The following is a 20,569-nucleotide window of genomic DNA, read 5'->3' as shown; positions in this document are numbered from 1 at the left end:
GTCTCTTGTGAGTCACCTCCAATAAAACAAAGAGAGGAAATATGCAGAAAATGCCTGCTCTCGGACTGATAAATGTAAGAAACTTAGTGTGCATGTTAATTTACTGTGAGGAACAGAACTGGAATTACTGTGTGGTTTTTTTTGGAGTTAGTAGTGATGTATCCCTCTTAGTAAAATTACATTACTTTAAAGATCATCTTTGCATTCTGCAATAAATATGTGAGTGTTAGAAAGTAGGAGCCTCTCCAATGCTAATGACATGACAACATTCATCCTCTGATAATACTGAAATACAAATTTTTATGCCTGTGAACTTTAGGCTTGCATTATATTTTTGGGTTGTTCATGCTTGTCTTTTAGAGAAACCCTGACTGTGGTTTCTCATCACATTCCCATTTTAAGTTGTTTGCAGTATGAATTGAAGATGTTTTTATTTCTTGGAAATGCTTTATTTGTCTATTTTTCAACTAATTTTTTTTAGCACTCATTTACTTCAACTCCACTGTTTAAAGGCAAAACAAACTACATAAAAACCCAAGCCAACCCACAAACTTGAAATGCTGATCAAGACTTGGTTCACTCTGCTTGTATGTGTGATCTTATCAGCCTGGCCTTTTCCTTTCCAGATGTCACAGTTTTATGTGGTGTAAATGATACATCTCATTACCCAGATGGGCTAAGAAGGCAACAGCTTCTGGGAGGTAAATGCTGTTTAATTCTTTACATCCAGAGTCTATAAAAAGAGAAACTGGTCACTGAAGTGTCTGAATGTTGCAATATTCATTTGGGAACTGAAGCCTTGAACCCACTGACTGTGCACTTGACCAGATGTGGCCTCATCTTTACAGACAGCAACCAGACTGCCAATAAAATTATTCAAAATAAGACTCAAGAGTGGCAATCACAGGACTGCTATTCTCATCACAATGAGTTCAACTGTGCACAAACAGTGAAGGTTTAGTTCTCATTCACACTGAAATATAATGGGATTGAGGGGAGGAGGGGTTTTCTGTCTTTTTTTGTAGGTTTTGTTTGGTTTTTTGTTCTTTGGGGGGATGTTGGGATTTTTTTGGTGGGTGTTTTTGTTCATTTGTTTTGTTCGTGTGTTTGTGTTTTCCCAGAGAAGTATCTGTCAATGAATTTGTTCCTAATTTTCTGTATAGATACTTTTGGGAAGAAGAGATGTAATTCAGCACAGCTTAAGAGAACTGATAATTGGGCACAAAGGGCTTAATTAATTTTGTTCTTGGATGATGGGGTATAGCATAGGAATCTCACTAAAACTAAAATGACATATCTGAGGGCAGAGCTGACCTATATAAAGTAAGTGTGGCCTCCCTCCTAAATGCCAGAAGCTATTGGACAGCTTTCAGAATGTCTCCTTGGAAATTACTTTAAGTCAGCAAATAACCAGACAGAGAAGCATTTCCAATTCCCCTGGTTTTTTTTTTGGTTTTTTTTTAATGGTATGTTAGTTTTTTTGGAGACAGATCTGCATGCAGCAAAGTTTGCTATCCAGCTGAATTAAGTTAAAAATAGGCTAAGCTAAGGTAAGCAGGTGCCATCCGAGTGGTATTCTTGAAGTAGCACCAAACTACTCTAATTCTGGGTTTGACTGCCCCCAGTCCAGGTCCCCAAATCTTTTAAAATAAATTTCTACCAGAGTTTGCTGCCTCAAAGCCTTAGAGGAGATGGAAAAGTGCTTGTCTGCCCAGGGGAGTCCCCAGTCCCATAAGATCCCCCAGGGTTGGGCATCTGGGGAAAAGACCCTGTACAACTGACCGTTTTATTTTTCCAGTTCTCATTTGGGAAAAATACAAAAAAAGGGGAGGTGTGAAAGAAAAGAAGCAAAACGAAAAACCGAAAAGAAAACAAAAAAAAAAAAAAAAATTGGGGTTCTGGGGTGAGGGTTTTAAATATCAAAAAGCATTGAAGTTGACATTGAGACCTTACTGATAGTCAATTCTAATGCTTCTTCTCTCTTTGATTTTTCCAGTAATCTGCTCTTCAGCTGACCTTCCTATAGCCCCTGAAATATTTTCCTGCTCACATCTCTATTTTCTTAGGTGTAACAGTGTGAGAAAAATTGTCAAGAACTGAACAACAGCAACATGAAGCTGAAATTTTATTTGGGTTGTTAATCAGAACAACAGCCTTTAACACTGTTAATAGAAACATTAGCAAAGTGTGACTTGAAGATACCCACATTAGAAGGAAATAGTTGAAGTTACAGCACAACTGAACAAAAAATCCTTTAAAAGATGTGGAAAAGGCTGTTGTTGATGGTGATATAGGTTGAAAGCTTGAAATTAATAAGAGAGTTTGGCAAGGCTTCTAAATTACTGAGGAGACAGAAGATGAACAGAGAGAAGAAAGTACTTTTTAAATCAGCTGATCTGCTTTAAAGCCAACCTGAGTAGAGATGGTAGGAGCTGAAAGCAGGAAGGAGAGAGTTTGCTGAAGTGTTCTGAACAAGTGCAGGTGAGTTTTGGTTGGGTTGGGTCACACCTGGTAGTGAAAGCAGCTGAGTGACTATGAAAGGTCAGGCCGTTAGCACACGGCCCAAACTGGGTTTAGTGGTTGTCCTGTGCAGAGCCAGGACTTGGAGCCAGTGATCCTTATATCCTTCCAACTCAGGATATTCTCTGTTTTGAGTAAAATGCCCATGGTGGTGAAGGAGCTGGGAATACTTGGAAAGTGCTGGAAGGCCTGAAATTTCAGGTCACGGTGACCCACCTCACTGAGCTCTGATTTGTCTTCTCAGAAGCAAGTGAGATGGAGGGTCATCTCTGCAGCTGGAGTTTGTGCAGCAGCTGTGGGCAAAGAGGAAAAGGTACTTGTCAGAAAAATATAAAGCTACCCAGATAATGTCTGAAATTCAGCTAAATTAATGTCAGAAAGTTTTGTAGCTTCAGATTCACTCTCACAATGCCCATCACTGGGTGTATTTTGTTTTCTCCTGGTTTCTAGTGGTAAGCAGTTGTGTGCCCATTGCTGGCTAGGAAGATCTCTGAAGCAAATCTCAGCTATTGCCTTCCCTCTGGCTGTTATCAGTGTTGTCTGGTGAAGATCATATTCTAACCAAAGTGTTATCTCTCCCCTGGTAATTCAGTGACAGAACTGTAGTCTTCAAGGAAAGACTCTAGTTTCCCAAGTTTCACTCTGGGAAACCAAAACATCTGCCTCAAGACCATTGTTTAGCTTATGGATTGAGATATTTATGTATTATTTTATGGGGTTTTTTTTTTGGTCTTATTTATTTAAGTAATTATTTCATAATATTTAAGTATATTTAAGTATTTATGTCTATTTCATAATTATTCAGTATTATTTAACCACTAAAAGAAAAGTACAATGCTTTTATTAACACTTTTTGCAATTGCTTAAGCTTTGGAAGGGGTAGACATAATATAGGTTAAGAATTCTACAATTAAGATTTTTATGTATTACTCTTACTTTTGACTGAATCTCACTGTTATGATGTTAGGAGCTGGAGATCTCATTGGAACTGATAAGCATGAGAGGTCAGCTAGCAAAATGTCAGAAGCACTTTATCCTCATATTACTTAGGCAGCCTCTCCTTAGCAAATGCCCAGAGCACCAGGCTGGGTTCTGATGTTTTCCCTGGGGTCTGAGTACATACAGGGAATATTTTTAGTGGAGGGGTCTGTGTGTACAAGAAAGAGTCAGAAAGTGAACACAGAAAGAGAACTGCAGGGCAGTGCACAGAGCAGCCCATGCTGCAGCTGAAACCAAGCCAAAGAAATTCTTAGAATTGATTCTTCCTTCAGAGGAGAAGCAATAGAGGAAAATGCAAAGCTCAAAGGTGTACTTTGTGCTGACCATCGCATTTTAAATCTTGTACTCCCAGGAGTCAGCTGGTTCCTTTCCTGCATGTGAGAACTTGAAATATAAGTCAGTATTGAATAAAATGAACCCAATTCTTTTATAAACTGTGTGGTCTAGTTAAATCAGAAAATAAAGGCTTGATGAAGAAATCACTTGGTGAGGCTCTGTACAGGAAGCTATGGGTTAATTTTTATGCAGGAAATCAGACTAGATAATCAGAAGTGTAATTCTGGCCTCAAAATGTACAAATCTCTCCAAAGAACATATTTTGGCCATGTTTGAGGTAACTGGTGGCTCCTTTGAACCCCCTCAGACTGAGAGTGGGTCTTAGTTGTGTTTAAATCAAGAGAGAATCACTTTATATATGTGACATAAACATATTTCTGTGTTTAAGAGCAAATAAACATGCATCCATTTATTTTGAAGACAGGGTTCTTTGAATTTTTCAAGGGAATATTTACAATCATTTCTTTAACCTCAGTGGAATATAGTATTATAAGAACATATAACATTTATAGAACATAAAACTTCTCTTTTTTCCCTTTTGTGTGCATGTACAGTAATATAGATCAAAAAGAGTTTAAGGATAAAAGTGACTATATTTTTAAAACTATTTTTTAAGAAAGATTATGGCATTTCCAGATAAATGCTGAAGTGAATAACTATGCCCACTTATATCATTTTTGTTCAGCACCACCAGGCCACTTGTCCAAGATCGTAGTCATCATAAACAAGATCATAAGACTTCAGATATGATTTGACTTACTCATTTTCCTTCTAGGACTGCAGCCAGTTATCCTTAAATAAAGGAACTCAGGAACAGGCCTGCTTTGTGTATACACATGAATCAAATGGGAGCTGGAGTGTTATGTTTGTGATCTTGAAATGGTAACTTATTGTGGGTCGCCAAAAGAAGGAAAAAGAAAATAATCAGGAGACAGTAAAGGTGGTGCATTTCTCAAATATTTTATATTAAATATTAAACAAGACCTTCAGGACATGAAGCATGTTTGATCTTAGTTATTTTATTGCTGCAGATACTAACTGGAGGAAAATAATTGTCCTTCTTTGAGGCAATTATTTGTCCTTCTTTAAGCCTTCTTTAAGGCTATTAAAAGCAATGTCTCTTTTTTCTTTTTTTTTTTTATATATACTTTTGCATTTGATTTAAAGATATGCATATTGGCTTTGCTTAAGGCTTTGAAGAGAAGAATAAACAATGAAATATGTAATTGAGTCTTTGTGACTTGTCCTAAAAAAATATAAATTTATAGATTTCTGCAAACTTAGCCAAGAGCTGAGCCACCAGAGAAATGCTGCTACTTTTAAATTTAGGAACTCACTGGCCACCTCAATCTTTTTTTTGGTGAATATAAACTATCTATAAAAAAAGAGAATGGCTGACATAAAAATTATTAAATCCACATTCTTTTTATCTAGCACTTTACATTTGGGATTAGAGCTCAAAGAGCTGTGGAAATGCTTTCTAATGAGATTTTGAAATTCTTATAGCAGGGAAATCCTTGTAGCTCCACAGGGAGCTCTTCTCTGGGAATTTGCTGGGGTATAACTCTTTCTTGATTTCAAACAGTTCTTTAGAAACATTAAGGATCCCAATATCAGTTCAAGAAATAGTATTCTCAAATCTGACAGTAAAATTGAACAGGCATTTTATCTGATGCTGGTAGCATGTGGTTCCAGAGTAAAAATTTTTTTGCAGCTATCAGAATTCCTTAGGAATTCCATCAATCTGACTTGTGTTATCAGCTTTAAGTTTTATGCCCAGAGATTTAATATGCTGATAAGAAATTAAACAGTATTGTCACCAGTGAAGTTAGTACTGATAGTTGTCTCAAATCCAAAATTTTAATGGCTTGTGAAATATTTGAAAACATAACCACCTGAAATACCCGCAGTTCAAGGAATTTCAAATTTGTGTGCAATTATTTGCTAAGTTTAACACGTGTGGATATTAGGTTTCCAGAACAGCTGTGATTTCTTAAAGTTTGGTGCCTCTGACATAAATTCAAGGAGGGGAGGAGGAGGAGGAGGAGTTGCCTCAGGTTCCTGAGCAGAGTCCCCTCCAGCCCCAGGCTTCAGGAAACTTTTACTCTTAGAAACTCAATTAGGAAATAAATTATAAAGGTCATTACACAAAGGCAAATTAGTAGTCTCTTCACGCAGTGTAAGCTTATGGAAATTTATATTTGTAACTTTGAAATGGCCATGATATGGAAGTCCTTCCTGCTTTAGTAAGTGGGTATCTTTAAAGGAGAAAGGAAGAGTTTTACATTGGTCTTTAGTAGTGGGGATTTTTCAGATTGATAAATAATGGGTATGTTAACTATTTTGTTTACTGCTTGCACAGAAGTTGCTTTGAATGTAATGTCATAGCCTAACAGATTTCACAACTCCTTCCCAATTTTCACCCATCCCATTTCTCTTGCTGGCTAATGACAAGGTTTAGGGATATAATACAAGGAAAGCTTGCTCCCATCAGGCAGACAAGGTAGGGAAGAAAACCACTCCTCTGTGACTGTGGTATCTGCATTAATGGTTCTGTTGGAACCTTATGGAAACCCACACTCTCCTTCCACAGCCCCTTTTGGGTGCTGGTAGTTTCACAAGTCCTCACACCTGATGTTGCTCTGTCCCTGGCTTTGTTGTCCCTGCTCTGTTGCTGGCTTTCTAAGTATCACCTGCATTTAGGAAAAAGGAAACAGTGCTCCAGGATTTCCTACATGGCTTTGATCTTGTCACAAACTGTTTGCCATAGGCACATAGGTGCTATCAACTTCTCTTTGGCTTGCCTCTAGAAATCTTCTAAACAGTGCAATCAAGGGCAATTACTGCATCATTTGCTTGTGTTTATAACATATTAGAGCTTTCTGGGCTTAGGCACTGCAATCCATCCTGATTGCTACCAAGTAATCCTTTGCAGACTTATAAATCAAAACTGTGGCTGATTTTCAGCACTACGATTGCCATGTTTTGAAACTTTGCTAATTAAAACTTTATGAGCATTCAATTAAAGAGCAGAGAGTGTTTTCCCTGCCTTACAACTGAAAGTAAGCCATAGTAGTCTCAGCAAAAATGAACTTCCTTTCTGTTTACTTTTCTTAAAACCTTGACATTTGGTGGTTTGAGGCTTTCCAAACCATTTATCACATTTGTCTTTGAAGCTCTCTCTTCTGGTTGACTTAGCAACCTGAACTTTAGAAATCAGACTGCTAAGCTACACCTTATGACTGTGCTGCAGCTTCAGGTACAGCCTTTGTCAGTGATTTTGTGTGCTTCGTGAAAATCAGAGTTTCAAGTAGAAAACTTGGTGTTCTGAAGTATAAAGTACTGCTTCAAAAAGGTTTCTGGGATCAAAACACAATTACTCAGATTTGTGAAGATTCATCTGTAATGAAACCAGGATAAGAACAATTACAGTGAATGGAATTAATATGGTTTGTTAACTCCTAGCATATGTCCCCCTGGTGAGTTTCTTTAAACAATAGGAAAAGAAAAAAACAGTAGGGATTCCTACAGAAGCTATTAGGCTGAGCTTGTAGTTTGGGTCACTTGATAAACCCTACAAATAATGCCTGCTCTTGATTAACTTTCAAATCAGGTCATTTGTAAAATGCAAACAGTTACTAATTTTTAGTAATTTTTAGTGATTAAAAATAATTACTTTCACTTTCATTTCACACAAAACTCCAAGGCAAAAATTGACTCACTTTGAAGTGTTCCATTCAATCTCAGTAAAGATATCAACATAATGCAGAGAAAGAGTAAGCAGCATAGTTCCCCTTTTACTGCAATTTTCATTTAAGCAATTTTATTTCTGAAAATAGGATCCGGAATGAGAAGAGAACAGAAGGACTTATTGAAGAGTGGTTCTCTGAAATGTGCAGGATATATAAAAATCTTGTATTTGATGTGATCAGTGTTTAAGTTCTCCATAATGTGAATCCCTGTGTATAGTGGAATAACTATTCCTCTAAAAAAAAAATCCAAATTGAGTAAAATGAACTAATTTTTTATGACTTTTCCAGATGAATACTTTGGTTGGTGTCATGCAGGAAATACTTATGTGGAAAAATATGAATTCGATCACAAAAAAAAAGTGGAAATCAAATCAGAGCAGAAGGCATGCTTTGACATTTATTAACATGCAAATTAAAGATATCATAGCACAGAAGGGATAGTGCCAGAATGCCAAGTGGCAATTTCCCAATCTATGTTATGGGATAGCAGTAATAATTATCTGCTCTTTCAGTGGGAACCAACCAGTCTGCAACCACACAGATTTGTCACTCTTTGGGAAATGTCTGTGCATTACTAAAAAGTGCATTTCCCTAGCTCTGCCCTTTGGTAGGTATTGAAAGACAGGCTTAATTTCCTGACTTCTCTTGTTTGATTTTGCATATTTAATAGCACTGTAATTTTTTCATTGCAGTTTCAAAGTTTTTTAAAAGGTTACAAAATAAGGAAGGATGAGGGGGTAAAGCAAGCAGTATGATCAGCCTACATAAGTCACTGGCATGTTTTAAAGTTTAGGTGACTGTGTCACCTTGAACTTCACAGGAGTAAAATGCTAACTGATGGGTGTTTTTTTAAAGTGTACCTGCCACTAGAGGGGAATGGAAGCACATGTTTTGCCCCTAGAAAAGTGATGTCCTGATTACAGCCTTGGGTCTTGGAAGCGCTTGTTCGCTCACAGTTCTGTCTGCTCTTTCTCTTTCCCATTTATTCTGCTCAACTTTGGTGTCCACTTCTGTCCCAAAGTGTCTCCCATTGCTCTATTGCTCCTTCCCACAAATTGTCCTCTTGCATCATCTGTGATCCCCTTCCTTTTGTGTCAAATTATTTCCCTTCCATTTCTGCTCTTCTGTTCTCAAAGCCTGGTTCTGCACTCTTCCCTGCCTTCTGCTCCCAAAGTCATTCTTTTCTGCACGACCCCTTCCCTTCCCTTCCCTTCCCTTCCCTTCCCTTCCCTTCCCTTCCCTTCCCTTCCCTTCCCTTCCCTTCCCTTCCCTTCCCTTCCCTTCCCTTCCCTTCCCTTCCCTTCCCTTCCCTTCCCTTCCCTTCCCTTCCCTTCCCTTCCCTTCCCTTCCCTTCCCTTCCCTTCCCTTCCCTTCCCTTCCCTTCCCTTCCCTTCCCTTCCCTTCCCTTCCCTTCCCTTCCCTTCCCTTCCCTTCCCTTCCCTTCCCTTCCCTCCACAACTTTTCCCAGAGAAATAGATATTTAATAAAAATTAAATGTATTTAAATTATATTTTTTTTCAATTAATGAACTTTGCTGGGTATTTCACCATGATGCAGACAGATATCCAAAACTTTCAGCCCAGTGACTCATGTTTGCTAAACTGATAAGCAAAACCTGACTTCCTGTAGTTGTGTGAATTAGAGATAGAATTTTCGCAACCCAATAAATGCTGTTCAGTGTTTGTGGGAAAGAAGTTGCTGGATAATTAATGAAGACAAGTAAGTTAAGGTTGAAAAGGTATTTGTTAAAGTTTCCTTTGAGTTATGAAGTTCAAATTTGTTAAGACAGAAATGATGTTAAAGAGAGGGACAGGATCAGCAGTTATTAATCACCTAAAGCAGGAATGGTGCCACTATTTACAAATATTTAAATGAGTTTTCAGGACACACCTGTCAGGCTGAGATTGCCATCTGGTCAAATCTCACAAATTTAGCAACAGAAACAAGCTTTGTGTTGTATGTGTTTGTTTGATGATTAACAAGTGAGTGGTACTGAGCTGTGTGCTACTCTGAGCATATGCCAGAAAACCCAGGGAAATCAATATTACAATCCAGACATTCATCTCCTCTGTGGAATCTCTCACAGTGATGCAGTGAGGAATGAAAGGCTTTCATTATAATGACTGTCTGTAAAAAACATTAGTTACCTCTATCAAGTATAAATAGACCTGTATTTTTCATAAATTTTCTTGACCAAAGTGATTGACCTAAAACCACTTGATCCCAATTAAGAGTGACGAGAAGGAAGTGAGTAATATTTTTCTATGGCTGACATAGTCTACTGTGCTTTATCCTGAAAAAAATGCAATACTCCAAATAAACCTTAGACATTCTCACAGCACAGCTACAAAATAGCTGGTTAAGAGGGATTAATCCCACTGATACCCTGAAATTATAAAAGAACAGGTTTTATAGCTGCTGAGACCTGACTGAAGTCATTTCTCCAAAGAATAAAATGATGGACTGTATAGATACGTTGCAGTTAAGAAGAATAGCTTTTGCCAAGGTCTTAAGTGAAATCAAAGAAAAGGGAATACAAATGCTTTTGTGCATTTAAAATGTTACAAAGCATTTATCAGAGATTAAAATGAAAAAAAATGCAGCTATCTAAATGTCTAATCTGTGTAAATATCTTGAAAAGTAAAAATGTGACAAGGACTAAGTTAATCATAGCTGTCTTTAAAAGCGGTCCATAAAGTATGACAGGCATATTTATTTTTATATGGTTGTTTTCTCTTTAGCAAGTTAAAATGTAAAGAGTGAATTCTTCCTACTAATGTGTCCCTGAAAGGTTAGGTAACATCTAACATTAATTAGACACTCTCATCTGTCCAAAATCTGCATTTGCAGGGCTGACATGAGCAGGATTTTGTAACTTAACACTAATGAGAAAGGCATCAGGTATGAAATGAGGTTTCAGATGTTTTATACATGCCTTAATACATGGGCCATCACTAAAGCAAATTATGTAGGGCAGCAGGTTCAACACTTCCATGTGCTTTGTCTGCAAAAAATTCAATTCTACCTGCCCTCAGAAGTGTGTAATGCTTTTAGGTGCCAAAGCTTTCCTAGAAAGTCCCAGCAGTACCTCTGTTTCTGTTCCTAGACGTGCTCTCAGCCACCTAAGTTGAATGCAGCTGCCTCTAATTCCTGCCTAAGTCTCAGTGAGCAGTGTTGGTACTCCACACAGCTCACCTTCAGGAGTTCATCTGGCAGGCACCACAGAGCACGACTGAACTGCACACAAAGTTTGTGTTTTGGCATTTTGGAATGGTTGCATGCAAGGAGGAGACCCCTGAAACAACTCCCAGCTGAAATCTGATCTCTCCCCTTCTCAGAGGGTGCCATAATCATTACAGTATGTGTGTTCTAAGATTGCACTCAATTAGAGTCCTCCACCTAAAAAATGAATATGCAGTGAACAGCAGTGTGAATTTGCAGTATCCTTGCTGCTCTGAGCCAGCTTCCAACATGGGATTTAATTTGCACATTTTATTTTCAGGAAGGTGCCTTTTACAGAGGCTCTTGCATTGCACACTCCTGTTACACAGAGCCTCTGCTGGCATCTAATCTTGAGCTGTAATTTACTGACCAACATATTAAACTCTGCCTCCCCTTACATCACCCCTGGAGAGGGAGGAAAGCCAGCTAGCATTGATGAACTTGTGATTCCTCTGTCCTCCAGGTCATGAAAAATTATACCTACAGAAACATGGCCGTGGTAATTAAGAAGAGAGGTAGAAGTTTGTAAAGCTGCCTTTTGGTTTGAGGTGGTCACCTGTGCTTTAAGCAGAGCATTTTGACTTTGCACAGAAAAAGACTGGGGGTTTGCTGAGAGATATTTTCCAAAAGCAGAACTGTACAGTGGGGATGAAGTGTGTGAGCTCTCCTACCCTCTTTCATTGCAAGGTCAAGTAGGATAATCTGAGCACATTAAAAACATAATATTTTAATCTTGTGGAATGGTTTTATTTTCCCTGAGTGAAACTGGAAAAATCGACACACTCATATTTTTCTTATCAATGCATCTGAAGAAGAATGAAGGCCCAGTGTCCTGCCTGCCTCAGTGGGAGCCCAACGTAATTCAAGGAATTAGCAATTAAGGCTGCCACACTTAATGCAGGAACTATGAGCAGCTTCTTGTTTTACTCAGGCCTGAGTACATTAGGCCATGGTAGAAAAGCCTGCTGATCTCTGCTGTGTGTTCAACAAGGTTAAGTGGTCTAGTGTCTGTTTAAATCTCATGTTTTATGGTGCAGAAGATATGTGCTCCTTTTCTAATCTATTTTTCATGTGCTTGCCCTTGGAGGGGAGGAGGGAACAGTGGAGAAGTCAGAAATCTGTTTCTTAGACCAATATTGCAGTCACAGTGAGGCTGCACCTCGAGTGCTGCATTCTGTTTTGAGCTCCTCACATCAAAAAGGACACTAAGGTGCTGGAGCCTGTCCCAAGAAGGGCAGTGAAGGATCTGGAAAACATCTCTGAGTGGCTGAGGGAGCTGTGGGTGAAATCTGGGGAAAAGGAACCCTGGGGAGACCTTATGGCATTCCACCTCAAAGGCAGATGTAGCCATGTGAGATTGGTCTTGTTTGCCATGTCTCAAGTGAAAGGATGAGTGCTCAGAAGGAATCCAGAATGGATCTTGTGGGGTTTGGCAGAAGGCACAGAGACCTGTGAGTGTTTATCTGTAAAGGGACCCTCCTGAGGAGGTGCCCTCATGTGCTTAAATTGGACTGAAGGATTTGGACATTTCCCTGTCTGGGTTACAGAGGAGGGGAAGTTATTTATTTGTGTTATTTCATAGTCCATGGCAAATACGTGGTTAAGTAAGAACTCTGTCCTTCTGTTCCCATTCAACTATTTCAGTGCCCTTGTCATCCTTTCTTCTATTGTCAGAATCAATGTGGGATATGATGATTTAGGAAATGGCAGCAAATACTGTGGTTAAAATGCTTCTAGACTGTAGTAGAGGCTCTGCAACAGATCATAAAATGTCATGATTGCATATGGAGTATTCTAAAATAGCAGATTATTTTTAGGAAATAATATCAGATCATGCATTTGGAGATCAGTGCTTGCCCAGAAGAAAAAAACAAAACACAGTTATGGCTGACCCTCCAAATTCTCATATGTAAATGTCATATGAATAATGTTCTTCACATGTTTAATCTCAACAATGATTCCACCGTTGTAATTGGCTGCCACACAGTAATGCTGAAATTTATTGTTTAAACTGGGACTCTTTTTGCAGTTAAGCTGAGTTATTCCCCAGCTCTGCATTGTCCCATCTGGCTCCTGGTAGGATTTGTGCCTTGATATCCCCCAGAACTGGAGATCTCCAGGGACCCTGGGGAGGAGGCTGGGCCCTGCAGGGTCATGTTGCCCCACACATGCTCCTGAAACCCTGATGAATGTGGCCAACAAAGGCAAATTAGGGAGAGGAGAATTTTGCCCACAGCTATGGAAGAGAAGAGTTAGGTCTTGTTGATTTAGCTCTGTGGGAAGCCACAGTGGTACATACAACATATTAATGTTAGAGTGTTTTATTCTATCACTCCCTCATGCTGTGTTCATTTGTAGGGACAACATGACTTCCATAACATTTATTTTAGGGTCATTTTATTACTTTAATAATGCAGATTTAGATTGTAATTAAAGCCTGTATGATTTGTTTTAATAGCTTGCAGCTTTGTTCAGCATATGTTTAGATATTATAAAACTGCTTCAATAGACAATGGATTCATTTGTCCCTTTCACTTATTAAGATGCACATGCACTTCATTGGGTTTATTCTTTGTGAATTTTGAGTGTGGAATTTAATCATATAGTCACACAGAGACACATGCCAAATTTGGGACTTGATGGATTATGACTGTCCTTGTGAAGGAAAAAACTAGGAAAACAAGAAATCATGGTTGCATTTAATATTAAAATAATTAAATATTGCTTATTTAGCCACATCTTAGCAATTATCCAGCTACACACTTGCATGGGATTGTTAAATATGTTTCTGACTAGAATAAATTTATATGTAATTATGTATTTCGTGCTTTTTTTCTTACTAGTCTAACAGATTAAATTATTTCCTTTAAAACTGCATCTTTCAATTCAATTTGATTATTCCTTTTTCTTTCCATTATTTGGCATTCTTTGTCTTCTGACATAATCCTTAGCTCACTTTATACAAAGGTGGACTTTTGGTTCCCTTTTGTTAATTTCCAGTATTTCCTAACAATGAGCTTATGTTGTCCACATCATCTGCTACAAAGATTATTTTCACTTCCAGTTCCTTTAAACTGTTTCTCTTGTAACAGGACCCAGGCCCAAGAGGTGTTGAACATTGCTGATGAGGAATCAGGTACCTTCAACATTATGTGACTGCAGACTGTGCTCTGAGGCAGCTGAAACAATATTTGGTGAGGATTTAATAGACTTTTTTGGTGACACCTAAATGTCATACAGCAACCCAAAGCCCCTTTCATTAGTTTTGTTTTCCGTCTATATATTACAGGGAAGAGAACTGGAAAAACATTGAATCAACTGGTTTTTCTTTCCTCTTCTTCTCTATTCCTATTTCCCATCTTTTGGGTTGTTTTCAATTGGTTGGTTGGGGGTATTTTTTGGTTGTTGGTTTGGATTGATTTTTATTTTTTTTTGCATCAGAAAAAGAATAAGGGAGGTCTATCTCATTCCTATTTTGGTTTAGTAAGAATCATTTTAGCACACTCTTTTTTATTCCAATATGAGCAGCATGAAAAATTTGAACAGCCACCAACCACTTTTCTTGTTCTGGAACATCTCACATATCAAAATGTCTCATGAGAGAAACAGGTAATTACCATGACCTTCAAAACTGAGAGTGTATTTGGAAGGGATATTTGCTTATTGGTTGAAAATCCTAGCTCCAATTATCTGGAATTTTGGGTTTGGTAAAATCAGAATCCTAATTTGAATCTTATACAGTCAGTATTTTTATCTCTTCCTTATGGTTCCTAAATTTCTTTTTACAGTAAGAAACTCAGAAACTAAGAGGTTTTCTATGGCATCTTGTTTTCATGTCATGGTACAGAAATTGAGAAATTTTAAAATGTGTTTGGATTGAATATTATAAAAAAAAAGAATAGGCACAATTAACACAACAGTTTAACTTCCAAATGTTTCCCTGCAGTCTTCTGAAAATAATCATCTACAAACATATTTATTCTTCAAGTTATTTTCAAAATAGTCTTGTTTACCAGTCCATGCATCTGCTGTTCTAACAACAGATACCAAGTTTGAAGAACCTTAGAGCAAAGGTTTTATGCCTAAGAAAATCTTTTCCAAAATCTGAATAATAACCTGGGCTTCTGGGTTGGACACATTTCAGCTCTAACAGCATCACTTGTAGATGTTTCACTATGTAGAGGTGTCATGTTGATATAGAATAAACCTATCTGGTTGGTTTTTAGTTACTTTTCCCCTCTCATTTTTTTTCTTTTTTTGCAGAAGGAAGAATGTGAAAACATTTTGGACCACTGGGTATCAGGCAGCATGGTTGCTGTGCTAATGAAAATTTGGAACACCATTGCAAACTGGAGTGTTTGGCAGCAGCAGGAATTTCTCTGTGCTGTTTATGAGGTATATAAAAAGGTCAGTGTTATTTTGTAGATTTTTAGGCTTAGCAATATTTTTTTTAATGATTTACTTTTTCTTGTTTTGTAACAGCCACATTTTTTTGTTCTGGATATGGAATGTAACTTTTTTGGTTGCCTGGCGTGTTGTGGGAAAATAAATTGTGTTTCAAAATTCCAGACACACTTTGACTGTATTATTAAGAAAACATTGCTCCTGGAATAATAAATGGTGGGGTTATTTTAAGAAGTTTTGTTACATTTTCTAAATCTGCTAAAGAATCAGAACAATAAAATAATGATCAAGGCTGGGTTTCTTATGTTTTAACAGGCAGGTCACCAGTTGGCCTATTGGCAAAACTCCATTCATTGTAATGGACCTACATGAATTTCCAGAAGTTGTAGATTTGGGCAATAGCTTCCTAAGTGTTTCAGAATCATTGTCTTTCATTACTGCCAATGGTACCAATTACAAAATTGCTTGTGTGATGCTAATCTTCCCCTCCTTAGATAAAGGGCAGTAAGTGTTCTCTCGGGACACTGGACAGATGACATTGGTCAAAATAAGATAGTGAAGTGAGACTCTGAATGTGCTAAAAATACATTGAGCCCTATGTCAAATACGGGTTGTTTGTTTTTCAGTTGAAATTCAGGTCAAATACAAATACAATAGTTTGTTTTTCATGTGAAATTCATACGTTTTAAGTGCAATACTCTGTTGTGAAGGGGATGATGTCTTCATTCGGAAAAAATTAAAGTCTCAGAGTTTGGCCTTCTCTCTTTCTTCTTCATCTTCTTAGTGGTACTTCAGAAGTGACAAAAGTATTTCCTGAAGTTCCATTTTGCCCTACCAGGTGCTTAGATTTCTGAGAAGCATTGGTACATTCTGAAATGCAGAGCCATGTATACACAGTCAAGTATAGACAAAGAGCTGCAAAGCATTGATGCTTTCATAAGATTGCATTCTTTCCTGCTCTGAGTCCCCCAAAGAAATCTAACTACTCTCGTTTTGCTAACAACATTTTTTTTTTTGTCTAGGTAGAGAACTGAGTGTAAAGCAACACAATTAACACCTTTTGATTTAAGCAACATCTTATTATTTCAATAGTCGAGCAGCCATGTTCCCCCTGTGTGGCCTGCAGCCCATAGGTGTAACACGGGGCTCACAGCTGTGAAAACACTCTGCCTTCCCCGCGTTTAGATACCTATCTGTGGCTGGGGAGCAACAGAGGAAGTCCAAACTCCAAGAATATAATGAGGGTAGAGAATGTACAGTCGGCGCGTTTCTCCTGAATCTTGCTAAGTGAAGCAAGTTTGAAGACTTGTTCTTTTGTCCTGCCAAGTTTACCAATCTGAACTTTCTCAAAAGTTGTGTGTGCTTAATTTCATCCTTCTAAAGACAGGCCCCTCCAGTCCTGTGACTTAAACCTTCTTCCCACTGAGGCTGGTGTAATTTAGCCCATACAGAGGCATAGGTCACAGGGTTAAATACAAAGAACACTGGTGGCTCCCCAAGAAATATATTGAGTTCTAATATCTGGTTTTGAAATACACAGTGGGTACAGGAAAGAGTTTTCAGACTTAAATTAGGAGTTAGGCTAAAGGTACCCACCTGATTCAGTAGATGTAGGGAGTCTCATAGCAAGTAATCAAGTTAATCAAGATTTGAGAAATATAAAATGTAAATTCCCTTTACCATGCTAACATGCCCTTTCCAGAAAAACAATTTCTGGAAAAATGCTTTCCTTTTGTTTTTCCATCAATGGTATATTTTTGCTGTTTTGAAATGGTGATCAGTCTGGAAAAATACAAAGCTGAGCACGACTTTAGTAACTGTATTTAAAGATGTATTTGAAAGGGCATCCCTCTTTCTTCTCCATTTTTGCTGCCTTTTATAAATCAGATATTGAGGAAATGCCTTAAAATCATTCTCTGATCTTCAGGCTAAGAAATGTGTGGCGCAGAATTCCTGGTGGGATTTCAGTCATCTGATGTGGATGTCAGCATAATATGCAGGCTCCCCTTTGGAGAGGAGCTGTTGTCAGTACCTGCCTGGATATGAATGAACAGATCGTCCAGGCCTTTTGGCATCTGTCAGCCCCTGGGGCTGTTGCAGCATGTGTGCATTTGCCATTCTAGCCTTGGAAAGCAGCTACTGCTGTTCTGTAATTCACAGCCTATTTATTGCTGTGAGGGATGTTTTTCTTCTCATTTCTTTTGATTTGTTTTCTTTATGTCATTAAAAGCAGTAGCGACGTCTATAAAATGAGCAAAAGCTTAAATAAACACCACAGTAGGCTGGTGAACTCTTTTAGGGACCCAGTTTTCATCCATAAATAATAAGTAGCTGCTCAAACTGCAGGATTTTGGCATGACCTATATTATTTTCTCTCTCCAGTTGCAGATGGCTTCAAATCACTATCACCTTTTTGCAGCTGGACCTATCACATATGCAGCTGATCATTGTAGGTCCTTTCCTACTGAAGTATTCTATCTTCTGTCCCCATGGAGGTGGAATTCCTTCTCTTGTCTCTGACTTTTCTGCTCTCGAGTCATGGATTTGTTTGTCAGCCATTTTAGTGGCTTTTAGTATCCATTTACCAAATACCTTTTAACATAATTCCAAATTCTCATTGCAACTTTATATTTTATAATTATTATTTCACAGATTTTCCAGGCTCTGCAGGCTTTGTTGAAAAACAAACACAGCAAAACATACAAAAAATTACCCAAGCCCTCTTTCTACAACAAATAGACCTGTTGAGGGAGGTGTTTTATGGCTGTGTCAGCCAGAGAATGAATAGCCAGAAACTTTTCTGTGTTATGTAACTGATGATTTGCTAAATTATTTTCAGGAAGGGAATCTTACTTTGCCAGTCTCACTTGAATTTTTTGGTGCTTGTTCACTGACCTTTAGAGTTTGACTACTACTTTTAAATATCTATATATTTCTCATGTATCTCGTGTATCATCATAAGGGAATATGGATGAATTTTAAAGGTGGCTATCTTGAGAACACAGTGAGATGGATAATCTGATGCTATTTGCTTCATGCAGTAAAAATTACAGCAATACAATATCTTGGAGAACACAAGCTAAGTAACTGCAGGATGACCTCAATGTTTAATGAGTAAGCTGAGCTGGTATTTGGAGGGGTAGCACAATCCAGAAAGAATCATCTTAGCCTAAAATGGCAGAGTGGCCAGAGTGCCTGCATCATTCTGGAAAAGGTACCAGGGGCTGAACCAGTTATTTTGTCACTGAGTCTTAAAATTGTTCTGTTTAGGGGTACGGAATTGCCTGACTTGTTATCGGCATAAATTTTGAAATTGTTTATCTGTAGAGCAGAAAAAGCTGCTTCAGTTATATTGAACACAGAGTTCTGCAAAGGTTTGGGAGATTTCCCTTCCCTTTGTCTTCCCTTGATATCCACCTTGTTCTTGTCCTTGTGTGCTACCACGAGTGCTGCTCTGTTGGCACGGAGCATGACCAACGTGTGGCACGTAACTCACACTCTGGGCAGATGAGGCAATCAGCAAAATCCCTGCTCCCTGCAGCTCTGCTAGCCAAGGCTCCACTTGGCTGCTTGTGTCCAAGGCAGAATTCCCTCATCCGCCTGGAATTCTTGCTTTAAAAACACAGAAGCTGATTTTAGCAACACTAAAGCCAATGGGAACGGCGAGAGCGCTGCACCTCTGGGAATCCAGCCCACATCCCTTTTGTTTTGAGTGTAGGATCGATCCTAAATGAGAAACCTTTTGTATTTTGGAAACTAAGAAGGAGCTGAAGCAAACTTCTTCATACTTGGCAAAAACAGAATTGCTCTTGATGGAGACCAAGCATGGAAAATTCTGGTCTGAGAGGATTAGGTTTGTCGAAGTTATGACAAATCTGAACAGAAAGTTTTACATAGAAATCCGTCTCATTTTACTGTCTACAGTGACAGAAGAATATATTTATGCAAAAAAATAAAATATGAGAAGTTAGATTTGTACTCACCAAACAATTACTAGTAAGCAAAAACCAAAACCAGATCAGCATAATGATGTTTTTGTCAAGCATAACAATTTTGGTTTGGCCCAAATACACAGATACAGATTTGGACTTTCAGTCACAAGTTGCCAAACATTTGTTTTCATTTATATCTCTGTATTTGTGCGTGTGCATATTGACAAAGGGGATTTGACTCCAAGAAGAACAGAGTTATTATCCAAATCCCAACACAAATCCCTCTATTGACTTCACTGGGAGTTGGATCAGCACCTTGGTGAGTAGGTTCAAAAGAGAGTGTCCAGAGTTAAACTATCAGTTCTTCATCCAACTCTCATTGAAAACAATTAAGTCTTTCCATTAAGTTCAATTACTCTTGGATCTAGGTTTAAAACACAAATTTTGTCTAATAGGACATATGGAGGCTGTCCTATTAAGCATGTTTCAATCACATGACGGCACAAGAATTTAAGGACAAAGGGTTGAAAACCAATATTAACGGAATAGTGGAGGTTAGAAAAATGCAAAATTAGTAACTTTTAAAAGGACATGGTTGCTACAGTAAATCAGAAGACTTCATTCTCTTTAAACCATTTTAGTGATTCTTCATTCTCTTTAAACCATTTTAGTGTTTAAAGATGACTGAACTGTGGCTGCCTCTTTGTTGGTTCTGGTTCAGAAAAGCATTCAGACAGCAGTTAAGCAATGCAACTTAAGTGTGAGCATAACTCCTCTCTTAAGGAGGGGAGGAATTAAACACATGCTTTAGTGATTTCCTGACCTGAGGCTTTTATTTTCCTTCTGTGAATATTAGTGAAAGTACCTTTTTGTTCATAAGAACACTCATGAAAAGCACATTTTGAGCCCCTGGCTCAGATTTGCTTAATCTAATCAAGGAAGAGAAAGTGAGATGCTGTATATTAGGTAACCAGTTGCACAATTTGTGGGTGACCATTAAATCATTTCAGATAGTAAAAATTGTAATAACTTGCAGTGTGTTCTCAGATAATTCATAAACATAATACAGAGCTGTTCTCTAGTCCTGGATGCTCTCTCAGGGAGGAATATTGGAAGACAAACACAAACTTCTAAAAGAAATTCTAGATAGACTATTTTCTCATAAGGTAAAAACCTCCATAATTCCCTCCAAATGTAGAAGGAGCTTCTATTTTCTGCATTGTGCTGGAGTTTTTTTGACTGAATGCAATTATATCCAGGCTAAACAGATTTGCAAACAGTTTTGCTTAAACTACACCTATAGAAATTACAAAAGTACCAGCAACTCTCAGGTATCTTTCAAACAATATTACCAGTTTTATTTATGTGAGCTCAGATGAATATTTATGCATTTGTGTGAAAAAA

Source organism: Melospiza melodia, chromosome 5, assembly GCF_035770615.1.
Source record: "Melospiza melodia melodia isolate bMelMel2 chromosome 5, bMelMel2.pri, whole genome shotgun sequence".
NCBI classification, from domain to species: domain Eukaryota; kingdom Metazoa; phylum Chordata; class Aves; order Passeriformes; family Passerellidae; genus Melospiza; species Melospiza melodia.
This window is presented reverse-complemented; position numbering follows the sequence as displayed.